Source organism: Colossoma macropomum, unplaced genomic scaffold, assembly GCF_904425465.1.
Source record: "Colossoma macropomum unplaced genomic scaffold, Colossoma_macropomum, whole genome shotgun sequence".
Lineage (NCBI taxonomy): Eukaryota > Metazoa > Chordata > Actinopteri > Characiformes > Serrasalmidae > Colossoma > Colossoma macropomum.
The window spans coordinates 33,032,674-33,045,130 of NW_023494789.1; positions in this window are offsets into that span (position 1 = coordinate 33,032,674).

A 12,457-nucleotide genomic window follows, 5' to 3' on the forward strand; every position below is an offset into this window, starting at 1 on the left:
GACTGTTTTTGTGCATCAAAATCTTTCACATACATTTAAATAAGAGCAATTATTAATGATGAGTGACTGTACGACTGTACTGTACGTGTATGTGTGTGTGTGTGTGTGTGTGTGTGTGTGTATGGTCTATTAGAAAAAAAAGAGATGTCTTTTTTTATACAAAACATGACTCCTAAGTGAATAAATAAAAGATTGGCTGAATAAATAAGTCCATTAATAGTGTATACAGGAATAAAAGATGAGCCAGCATGATGAAAGCTAAAGATATGTCAAATAACTGCAGGGCAAAGAACGCTTCTCTCTCTCTCTCTCTCTCTCTCTCTCTCTCTCTCTCTCTCTCTCTCTCTCTCTGTGTCTCTGAGTTTAAGTGCACTACAGTGAGAATAATTTTTATACTAAAACATAATGGTTTTATTCTAAAACATAAATGTTAACCTTGTTAACCTGCACTCAAAGCACTCGTCCTGCCATCCACGTTTGACGGGTGAAATTGAAAGAAACGCTTTATTTCTCTGTGCATTTGGAGTGTGTCTCTGCATTCCAAAGCATATGCAGCTCCATCAACAACAGCAAACCGCACTCACTGCAGGGCAGAGACAGAATAAAAGAAAACCTCCAGTGATTGCTAGTTTGTGTGGATGAGCTTGTGTCTGTGTGTGTGTTCATTCTTTATGATCACAGGTTGTACAGAAAGAATCTTTGTACACCGAGCACACACCAGGGCTGGGAGAGAGAATTTCACACCTGTGTAAGTCTGCTTTTGGTGATGCGAGAGCAGAGCTGCTGATTGAGAGATCAAAGCCAGAATGGCTGATTGGCCCTCACTGCTCTGAAGACCCGTCAGTCATGTCAGGAAAAAAAGGAGAGAGTGATGCAAGTGAAACACTTTATAAGGGTGTGTTTTTAACACAGTCATGAAAGTCACACAATTACCACAGCACACGTGACATGCTCTGCTGTCGTGTTCACTCCAGCAAATAACTGCATTTACAGAGACAGAAAAGAAAACGTGATACATAGAGGACAAGGCTATGGGTTTAGCCTAGCATGCAGTAGTGCAAAGCTGTGTGGGTGGAACTTAAAGAGAATGCCAACAGAAACCATCTTAAGATCTCTGTACTACATATGACCATGCACATGTTTTTAAGCAGTAGTATGGCTAAAAATCAAATTTACAGCATTTTCCCCTCAACAACATTTGGTTTGGTGTCCAAGGTTCAGGCCTGGATCATCAAGTTATAATAATAATAATAAAATTTTATTTGATAAGCGCCTTTCAAGACACCCAAGGACACTGTACAATAAAATAACAGATAAAAAAGATAAGCTCCTGGGTGTAAATATTTGGTGGGACCATACCTGTTTATCTTTTTTTGGGTGGTCACAGATTTTTTAATGATATCACAGAGGGTTATTTGAGGGCTTTGCAGCCTCACGATGACAGCATACTAACTGCAGTGTTGGGTGTCTGTCACTGCTATACATGCATTTTTTATTTTTCTGTTTTTTGAAAGAACGATTTTGAATGTTCTGACCAAGTTGTACAGTCTGAGGCTTGAGCTGTACAAAACTAAACTCATGTCCCAGAAATAAACCTGTTGTGAAATTATGAAAGCTTAATGTAAAGCTAGGTTATTCGTCATTCATTTGTTATCATTTAGAGGCAATTGTGTTGACCTGCCATGGTTAGCGTTGCTATTTGGAAAATGTGTTGTGTCCTGCTAGGCATGATATGAGGTTACAGCCTATTGCTGACCACAGTGTAGTCATCATCATATATATTCCAGCACCATATAGTGGTAAAAATAGCAAATAGCAAAATAAACACATTAATGCAGGCTAACATAAACCATCAATCAATGCAGGAGTTCATTATCAAGCATACGTCCACTCTTGATGCGATATTTACTCAAATGAAGACAACACAGATTGAAATGTCAGTTGAGATGAAAATAAAAATGACAAGAACCACCAGTTAATTTTAAAAAATGTAAACATTAAGCATCCTAAGCTAAAGCATACTACCATGGGGGCTGTTGCAATGTTTATGGACTATATCTAACCTTTGATGGCTTAATGTGTAGAAATAGATAGTTAGCAGATCACTGCTGACAATGATGCAGCAACTTTTTTTATTTAAATCAAGCTGACTTTTTTATTTGTGTTTAGCTTTGGAATTCATCCATGTTATTGGGCTGTCATGTTTCATGTTTACAGATCCCCCAGGCACATTTTTGAATATCTGGAAAAACTGAAAGCTTAACCGGGGTAATGGCAGATAGTGGAGCGGTTGTAAGCAGTGATTGAAGAAGAAAATGAAGTGCATTCTGGAGAGCATCAGGATTATGACTGGTCACAACACAATGACATTTTTTTGCTATGCAACTAGTAAAGTTCCTGCTGTGAGTCAATGCTGCTGTTTAGATTTTGCTGTCTAGAATTGCTCACATAAAATTTGTTTCTTTAGTTTTGGCTTAGTTTTAGCTAGCAAGCAATAGAAACTTAAACCACACCCAGTAGCATCATGGAAACATAGAACAGGATGTCTGCAAGATCTGATCACTCAGACCATTTACATAGGTGGTAAGGGATTCATATGACCACATATAATTTGTGGCGTGAACACTAAACCATCTTGATGCGTCCTTGACAGCAGTAAAGGACCACCTTAATCAACCGTGTCGTCACAGCAGATAAAAGCAGCTGCATAGTTTTTTCTTTCATTGTCTCCTCTCTCATTTGTTTATAAGTTGCATTGGCAATCCATGCAGTCTAAACGTCCATAACAGCCTTAAATGTACATAAACAAGGATAATCAATGACTCACGGCACATTTTTGTCTGACAACAAACACGGCAAAAGACTGATGTCTGATCTTAAGTGGTCACGCAACTAAAACACATGGAAACGCCAAAAATAAGGAATAGGGACTTTTACTTGCTGATATGGTTTCTGAGACAATATGAAATACGATTATCTATAACAGTGAACAAATCTACAGTGGCATGCAAAAGTTTGGGAACCCCTGGCCAAAATTTCTGTTACTATGAATAGCGAAGTGATTAAAAGATGACCTGATTTCCAAAATGCATAAAGTTAAGGGTGAAACTTTCTTTGATATTTTCAGCAAGATTACTTTTTTTATGTCCATTTTTTTTTACAGTTTCTAAATAACAAAAATGGAAAAGGGCCCAAAACAAAAGTTTGGGCACCCTATATAGTCAGTACTTAGTAACTCTTTGGCAAGTATCACAGCTTGTAAATGCATTTTTTATCTAAGAATCTTTTGGTTCTTGTTTGGGGGATTTTGCCCATTCTTTCTTGGAAAAAGGCTTGTAGTTCCATTTTGCATGCCATGCTCTTTTGAGGTCTATCCACAGATTTTCGATGATGTTTAAGTGGGTGGGACTGTGAGGGTCATGGCAAAACGTTCAGCTTGCACCATTTGAGGTATTCCATTATGAATTCTGAGGTGTGTTTAGGATCATTATTGTGTTGAAGAAGCCATCCTCTTTTCATCTCAGGTTTTAATTGAATGCATTTCTCCCTCTACCAGTGAAATGTTTCCCATGCCACTGACAGCAACACAAGCCCGAAGCATGATAAATCCACTATGAGCTTTTCAGTTGTAGAAGTGCTCTTTTCGTTAAATTCTGCACCCTTCTTTTCCCAAATATACCTTTGCTCATCACGGCAAAAACGTTCTATTTTAACTTCATTAGTTCGCAGGACTTGTTTCCAAAATGCATCATGTGTATTTAGATGTTCACACTTCTGATGCTGAATTTTGTGGTGAGAATGCAGGAAAGGTTTTCTTCTGATGAGACCTCCATGAAGGTCATATTTGTGCAGATGTCACTGCACAGTACATCAGTTTGCCACCACTACAGAGTCTGCTAAACCTTTCTGAAATGCCTTTGCAGTCAATTGGGTGTTTTGATGTGCCTTTCTGTCAGTCCTACAAGCAGTTCTTTCTGAAAGTTTTCTTGGTCTTCCAGACCTCAACTTGATCTCCACCATGCCTGTTAATTCTTAATCACATTACAAACTAAGGAAACAAATTCCTGAAAATGCTTTGCTATCTTAGCCTTCTCCTGCTTTGTGGGCATCAGTTATTTTAATTTTCAGAGTGCTAGACAGCTGCTTAGAGGAGCCCGTGGCTGCTGATTGTTGGGACACTGTTTGAGGAGTCTGAATATTTATAAAGCTTTGAATTTTGCATCACCTGGCATTTCCAAATGATGATCGTGAACAGGCCAAAGCCCTAACAAGCTAATTAAGGCCTTAGACCTTGGTAAAAGTTATCTGAGAGTTCAAAGCTTTTGGGGTGACCAAACTTTTTAATTTTTAATTTCTTCACTCCAAAATTGTGCAAAACAAAAATAATACAAGCAAGCAACGTTTATTTATATAGCACTTTTTACCACAGGTGTTGTCACAAAGCAGCTTTACAGAAAAATCAACATTAAAGAAAGAAAACCGCGTCCGAGCCCCCATGAGTAAGCCAGTGGCAACAGTGGCAAGGAAAGAGCGAGAGGAAGAAACCTTGAGAGGAACCAAGACTCAGAAGGGGAACCCATCCTCCTCTGGTTGACGCCAGATAGAAAACTTTGTTAGTATAAGGTATTGTAGTACAGAACGGGGAAAACAGGTGGAGCAATGGTTAAATTGATTAGTTTAAGCAGCAGGAGCATCATTGGGAGAGTCAGTTCGTGAGGGTGAGGTTTGCACAGCGTTGTTCAGCATGAAGCTCAGTGGTGGCCAAGCCAGTCCAGAGGGCTGGCGAGCAGTGGGCACCCGATCAAGGCAGGCGAGGCAACAGCATCAGACTGCACAGGATGGGCAGCTGTTCAACTCAAAGAAAGGAAAAAAACACACAGAGAGTCAGTTCTGTAATGGGTGACTGCTCACAGATTACAGTATAAACAGAGCAGCAGAGACTCTGTCAGGTCTGGATCTGACAGGGAAAACTAATTATCAAAGGCTTGACTATACATGTAAGTTTTTAGCCTAGACTTAAAGACTGAGGCTGTGTCTGAGTCCCGAACATTAACAGGAAGATTATTCCAAAGCTGGGGGGCTTTGTATGGGAAAGCTCTCCCCGCTGATGTGACTTTATTAATTCTAGGTACTAATAGTAAGCCAGCACCTTGTGATCTAAGGAGGTGTAATGGTTCATAGTGGGAGAGAAGTTCACTCAGGTACTGAGGGTCAGTAATAGAATTTTATAGTCAATGCGAAATTTAACTGGTAACCAGTGTAGGGTTGACAAAACTGGGCTGATATGGTCAAATTTTCTGGTTCTAGTAAGGACTCTGGCTGCAGCGTTCTGGACTAGCTGAAGCTTGTTAAGGCTTTTGCTGGGACATCCAGACAGCAGGGCATACACTAATCTTGCTTAAAATGTTGAAAATAATATTTCAGATTTATGTGTTTTGGAGATCAGTTTTGACCAGGGGTGCCTGAACTTTTGCTTGGCACTGTATATTACATAGCTTCAGGTCTGAAAGTCTGTAGTTTTGTCTATATTTACCAATTAAAGTATACAATGTCAGAAAACACATGAACTAGTGCATGTCATGGAAAACTGAATTATTAAGTTTGAAGTGGTGTGTAAACACTGTCAAATTTTCAAAAGATATTCTTTATTTTTCAGTACATATGCTACATTTATGGAAATTAAACTGCAAAACCCACCTGTTTTCAATTTGTTGTTGTTGTGTTGTCATGAAAACCAGTGCATTTACATAGTCAACCTATTTATCCTACAGCAGTCCAGCTCCACCCATTCACAATGGAGTGATAAAAAGTGTTTTAGCCTGAACTGTTTTTTAAATGAGGCACAGTTTAAGTTGAGCTTTCCCAAAAACAGCATTGAATGTGCTGCCTCTTTATAAGTCTTTTGTCTCATTTCTATGGTGTCCCTCACCCCCTCTGTTTGTTCATTACTCAGTCCTATCTGCAGGTTAAGACTCCCCCTATCACTTGTAAGAGAGGTTGGAGAATGGTTATGTAAAATAAATTATGTTTATTACATAAACCCACACAAACATCATAAGTGGACCTCAGGGAAAAAATACATGGAAAATGTAGGATACAAGGCCTTTAACCACTTAACAACTCAGTAGAGTTTGAGGCAAGTGTTTGATGATCGAGGCATGCAGTTTGCACGTTGCTAATTGGTGGGGTATAGGCTTCCATTACCTTTAGCTACCTGAGCCTTGTAGCTCTAGTGCAAAACTAAAGAAGCAAACTTCAGACAGCAAACATGTCTTGGATATTCGGCTACTTTTCAAGCAAAGGAGAAATTGGGTAAAATTGATTTTTTATTAGACTTCCTCTAAGATTGTAGTTGAAAGGTTGTGTAGAGTGTGTGCCAGTGAAACGTTCTTCTTGCATCATCTTGTTGCGCTGCTTCTGGTTTCATCATTTGGCTCTTATTTCTCCACTACGTCAGCAGCTGAAGTCTGGAACGTTCAGGTCAAGGGCTTTGAGGAAAACGCAAATGTGAACACAGCCTTACTGGCAGACACGAGTTTGAAAAGTGTCATCAATGCATGACAAAAGTGACAAAAATAAAAGTTTTCTTCACTCTCTTTTCTCCAGAAAGATTGTGTAGATATTGCTATCATGTGGCCTCACCTCAAATCCCCTACATCAAAGTGTGTGGTAAATCCCCACGGGAAAAAGTTATCAGATTAATAGTAATCTGATGATATAGAGCTCTAGTTCAATAATAATCCCTAGCTATTTTAAATGGGGCAATATGAAATGTGACAATCATTGATATGGACAGGAGAGAGAGACAGAGAGAGAGAGAGAGAGAGAGAGAGAGAGAGAGAGAGAGAGAGACAGAGCGAGAGAGAGAGAGCGAGAGAGAGAGACAGAGCGAGAGAGAGAGAGCAAGAGAGAGAGAGACACTACACTGGAATCTGTATCACCTCGCTCATACATCAACTGAGGCGACAATGTCATTTGATTGACAGCTGCTATCTGAATGCCTGGCTATTATCAAGCTAACCTGATCATCAGAGGAGACTACCCATATAGCCATGATATCTCTACTGCTTTTTATCTAAGCAAACAGACCTACGTCTGCCATTCTTACTTTATCTACAGACACACACACACGCAGGAGTCGCACACACTTACTTCTTCTCCCACCGCTACCTTTATTCCAGATCTCCAATTTCAATATGATTCCAAAGTTTCTGCTCAAAAACAATTTATTGCTCACAGACTCAATCTCCAAGTTAAAGGTTGTAGCTTATTGACAAGAATAAGAGTTATTATGAAATACTTTTATATACATAAAAGTTACATCGCAGAATTATGTAAATGTAATTGCATAATGAGTTATGTAATGATTTACATTTACACTGACAAAAGTAGTGCACTGGGGGCTCCTGAAAGGGTGTTAGCCCTGTCATCAGGAGATTGTGAGAAAACTCCAATGCAGCATGTAGATGTGTGTCATGTGTGGAGAACACGTTACAAGTGGCAAAAATAAACAGTACCTCTTGGGAGAGAAAAACATTTTCCTTTGCGAAGGATAGCATTTTGCTAGCTAGCTTGTTTTGCCTAAGTTAATGATTACTCTGGATGTTAAAAGTCAATGGAATAGAGGAATTGGTGCAGGTTTTAGAGGGAGCAAATCCTTATTTGTGGTGGATTTTGCTGCAAACGTTTAACAAATTGTCCCCTGATGTGTATCCTCAGTGTGAGATCATGTTTGGCCCCACAAATTAGCGTTTTACATTTCTCAGAGGAAGCATGCCCTAACCAGCGAGGTATCGTTGTGTGACAGGGGGAGACCTAACTAATGAGCGGAGTTGAACATGACTAAATTGAGGGAGGGCAAAAAAGTAGCACATTGAATTTATTTCATTAAAACATACTAAATTTCCACTTGAATAAAATATATTACATCAATATATTTATCGCTAATTCATATGGAAATCATGTATACATTTGAATCAAGTTAATTGATCACTTCTTTAGTATAATAGATGTTTTTTCTGCATCCATAGCATGCACAACAGTGAGCTTTTTTAAAATTCAGTTCATAGGAAATATATTTCCTACTTGCAAACCCAAGTTTGGTTTTGATTTACATGACATGAAATCACAAATTCCAGAGTTTCTGCTCATTAAGTTTTCAGGAAAGAACCTTCAGGTTGAAGGTCTGAGGACTGCAGTTCCTTTTATGGGTTGTTTAAGCCGCGGTACCATCATGGTGCAATTCTTCGAGCAATAGCATATAACCTGCAAGAGTGAATTTTTTGAGTTTGTACCTTGTATCATGAGGTGAACCCACACATACACACCCGCAGTAACATAACTCATGCTGTTGTAAAGCTAGGGGTTATCGGCTGTGGCGGCGGCGGAGCAGAGCAGGGCTGGATGAGTCTGGCTCTTATTTAAGGCTGAGCTCCAGAGGCCAGTGGAGGGTGAAATTACCCCAGGCACCCAGCACCGTGTGTGGGCCGCTGGAGCATGACCGCCTGGGACCCCCAGCCAAGACCCCCAGCACCCTGCGGGGATTCACTCTAGCCAGGGGTTAAGCAAGAGATCACAGGATAGGTACAGATAGTGCGTGTGTGTGTGTGTGTGTGTGTGCGTGTCTGTCTGTTCATTGTGTGGAATTTGGTGTGATGCTGCCTTTTCATTCTCAGGTAACTTAAAAGTCCGGGGGTCATTTGGTCTACATTTTATTTTCTTTACACAATGATTTAAATGACCACATAATTATATTAATTAAATAATAAATTGCATTTGTATTCGATTTACATTCTATGACAGGTGTAGGTCTGGATGTCTCTTTTCAGCTGCACTATTTGCTATAAGTTGCATTAAGATTTTTTTTTTAAATGAGTGGTATTACTAGCCAAAATAAAAAGAAAAAAGTTAAAAATGTAAAATATGGTGTGCATGCGCTGCTGCGAGCCACTCTGGAATTATAATTTAATTGTCAGAGACCAGATTTGGGAGGAGTTTTGTGTACTGCATCATCTCTACATATTAATGTCATGCAAACAGCCTCAAAAAGAAGGTCCAGCTTGATGTTTTCGAAATTCAGAATCAACATTAAACTGATAAAGATATGATAACAATAGTACATAATTCACTCACATCCTTGGAAGACATGTCCTTCAAATTTTGACTGAGTTACTTGCTTGCAATCACATTCGCAATCGTCAGATTCATCCCCTTGGGGAAGGGGTCTGCAGCACAACTGATGTTACAGAATGTACTACATGTTGTGTGCAATTACACATTTCCAAATCCCCAAATCTGACACTAATTGCATAATTCATGACATGTTTACATAAAGAATTAGATTTACTTTCAGTTTACATTTTATATGAACAAGTTTGAGTCTTCTTATCTGGCATTTTTGTCTTTTGCTTAGATGTTAATTACATAATTAAACTGCTATGCAAAAGTTAGAGAACAATCTTTGTTTCATTTCTAGTCAAAATGGCCATTTGGTACAAGTTCTTCATTTTTCTAATGATATTTCTGAGAAAATCAGATAGAAGCCTACTTGCGTAACAATCTACTTGCATAAAAAGGGGAAAGTCAAAGAAAGATAAATGCAAAAACAGGAGTTTTCAAAACTGGAGTTTAAAAATGTATAGATATAAAGTTATAAAGACAACTGTGCAGGACCTGGTAGACCACCAAAACTGTCAGATTTCCAGTACTTAAAGTGTTCATCTTTGAGAGAGAGGAGAAAATCAAGCTTCACTCTTACTTCAGATCTGAAAAAATCCACAGGTGTTTCTGTCCATCCTTCCACTGTGAGAAGACAACACTGTGAGTCTTGAGGGACATTTAGCTGTCAAGAAGTCATGAAATGGATAAAAAAGAAAAGCTGAGAATCAAACAAAGAAGTTGCTGGTGTTCTCAGAACAATGAACTGACCACCCCAAGAGACCAGACCTCAGCATAATTGAGTGTATTTGGAGTTACTTGGATCGTGAGAAGCAGAAAATACAACCAACTTTGGAGGTGTGGAAAAATATCCCTGCAGATTTTTTTGAAAAACTGAAAGCAAGTCTCCTGAAAAGAATGGAAGGTATTAGAAAGGCAAAGAGTGGCTACACTAAATATTGAAAAAGAAGATGTAATGATATTTCGTTGTTGTCAAGCTTCTGTTTTCTGCTTTTTCCCATGATACTGAAAAATGAATAACTTGTGCTAAATGTAGTTATGTTATAACTGAAGTTTGGGGGGAGGAACATGGCTGAAACTCCTTCTTCCAATCTAACACCCTATTAATTCACATGCTTACCTTTCGTTCCTGTGACAAAGTGTTTGCAATCCCCACCACAACTCCATCTTCTCCCTGTTCCTCAGTCCTACATCAGTCCTACTACAGTTATGAGGGGGGGGTCTGGCCTTCTAGCTACAGAGAGAAGGTGCCCAGAACTCCAGACCAAATTTTCAGAATTCTCCCCCTCCCTCAATCAGTCTTCCCTCATACTACCATCACAGGTTGAAGGCATGGTCAGAACTCATAAAATGGCTGCCTGGAAATCTTAAGCTTGACATGTAAATGATGCTTATATTTATTTTATTTTTGCAAAGCAAGACTACACACTTACTAAATATAAGTGTATTGATTGTTCATCCAAAGTTGAAATCATGATAGAAAGTCTTTAATACAGAGATAAATGTGGTATCAATCTACTTTCAACACAATTTCTCTACTTGTGCCAATGAGGGGTGAGACATAGTGAAATTGTAGTTTAATTGAAGTGTAAGAAGAGCTGTTGGCAAGACTTATACACATTCAAAAATGCGTTCTTCCTTACTCTGGAATAAGATGTCTGGATTATGTATACATGTGGAAATCAGTCTGATTTCCGTTGTCTCATTCCTGACATGATATTTCATGTCTCTTTGCAAAACGTGGTCAGATTAGTGACCAGATGAGCGGCAGTCTCACGTAGCCAGATGCTGATCTCCTTTCATCTCCATTGTTTGGAATTCTATACCTCTGTTTTGCTTTAGTCATGCTATCATCATCTATTCTTGTGTGGAAACCTGACAAAACCACAAAACCATGCTTGTTTTATAATCAAACCACGAGGCAAAACCTCTTTCTGTTCCACAAAGACCAGTTGACGACAGTCGTGTTGTTATGCATACTTGTTATGCATGTTGTTAAATGGATGTCACACTTTGCTTTGTGTTTCTGCTCTCTCTCTCCCTCCCTCTCTTTCTCTCGCTCCCTCCCTCTCTCTCACTGTCTCCACACTCTTGTTGAACGTCTTCTATTAATCTTTGCTTGTAAACAAAAGGAGATGGAGCGATCTAACAAAAAGTCAACAGAGACTCTGTCTCTCTCTCCCTCTCCCTCTCTCTTGCATTTTCCTTCTGCTATGTGCTCTGCTGCATAAGCTATGTAGAATGATGCAAAACACATGCAACGGCGTCAAGACAAAACTGCAGCCTCCACCCATTGTTCTTCTTTTGGGATGTGTAGGGTTGGCTTATGAGAAACCACAGAAGAAGCCCTTTGCCAATGTATTCACTTGAGCTTTGACTCTGGTGAAGCACATCAGATTTAAGGATTACAGGAGCTGGCTATGGAAATGCATAGACTCTTTAAAATGGAGGCCTTTGAGGATTCTTTAGTGTGGGCAAAGCTGACATAGAGAACCACCACAACAAATTTTAATGCTTAACCCATTAAATGGCCAAAACCAGACATCTAGACTTCTGTTACATGCTTCTATAACTTAAAGGGTCATTTTTCAAAGTTTCTGCATATTTCAGTCATTGAGATGTAAACAAAGTCAGAGTGGTTTGATGTGAAACAGTGTGCTGTACAGAAACTTGCCAACTCGGATGTCAGTGGTGGTGATAGGAACCAGGTTTTATGATGTTCACAGTACAACTGTAGCCATTTTGTTTATTTTCCAAAATGACTAGATGACCAGTGAACCTACCTGAGATTTTGTGTGTAGTGTAGGTTAAATATGCAGGTAAATCTAAAAAAAAAATAAATAAAATAAAATAAAAAAAAGTTTTCTTTGGGGACTATTTTTGTCTTATCCTGCATGTACACTCTCAGAAATAAACGTACTAAACTGTCACTGGGTCAGCACCCCTCTTGTCACTGGGGTGGTACCCTCAAGGGTTCATCTCAGTACCTTTAATCAGGGAACATAATTTTACCATAATCAATTGAGATTGTATTTTCTATGTTGTACTGACTCCACACACCCCGTCTCATCTGCAGGCTTTTTATTTTATTGTTCTGTTTTAAAACATTAGGTTATGAAAAGGCTGTTGTACCTTTGAGGGGACATTTACATTGTTTGTACCTTGACGAATGAAAAATGTGCCTGCACAGTACCTTTATTTCTAACTGTGTACCTCTCCAACATGAATGGATTAAAAAACACATTTTGGCCAAAATCTTATCTATAACAATATATCTGGC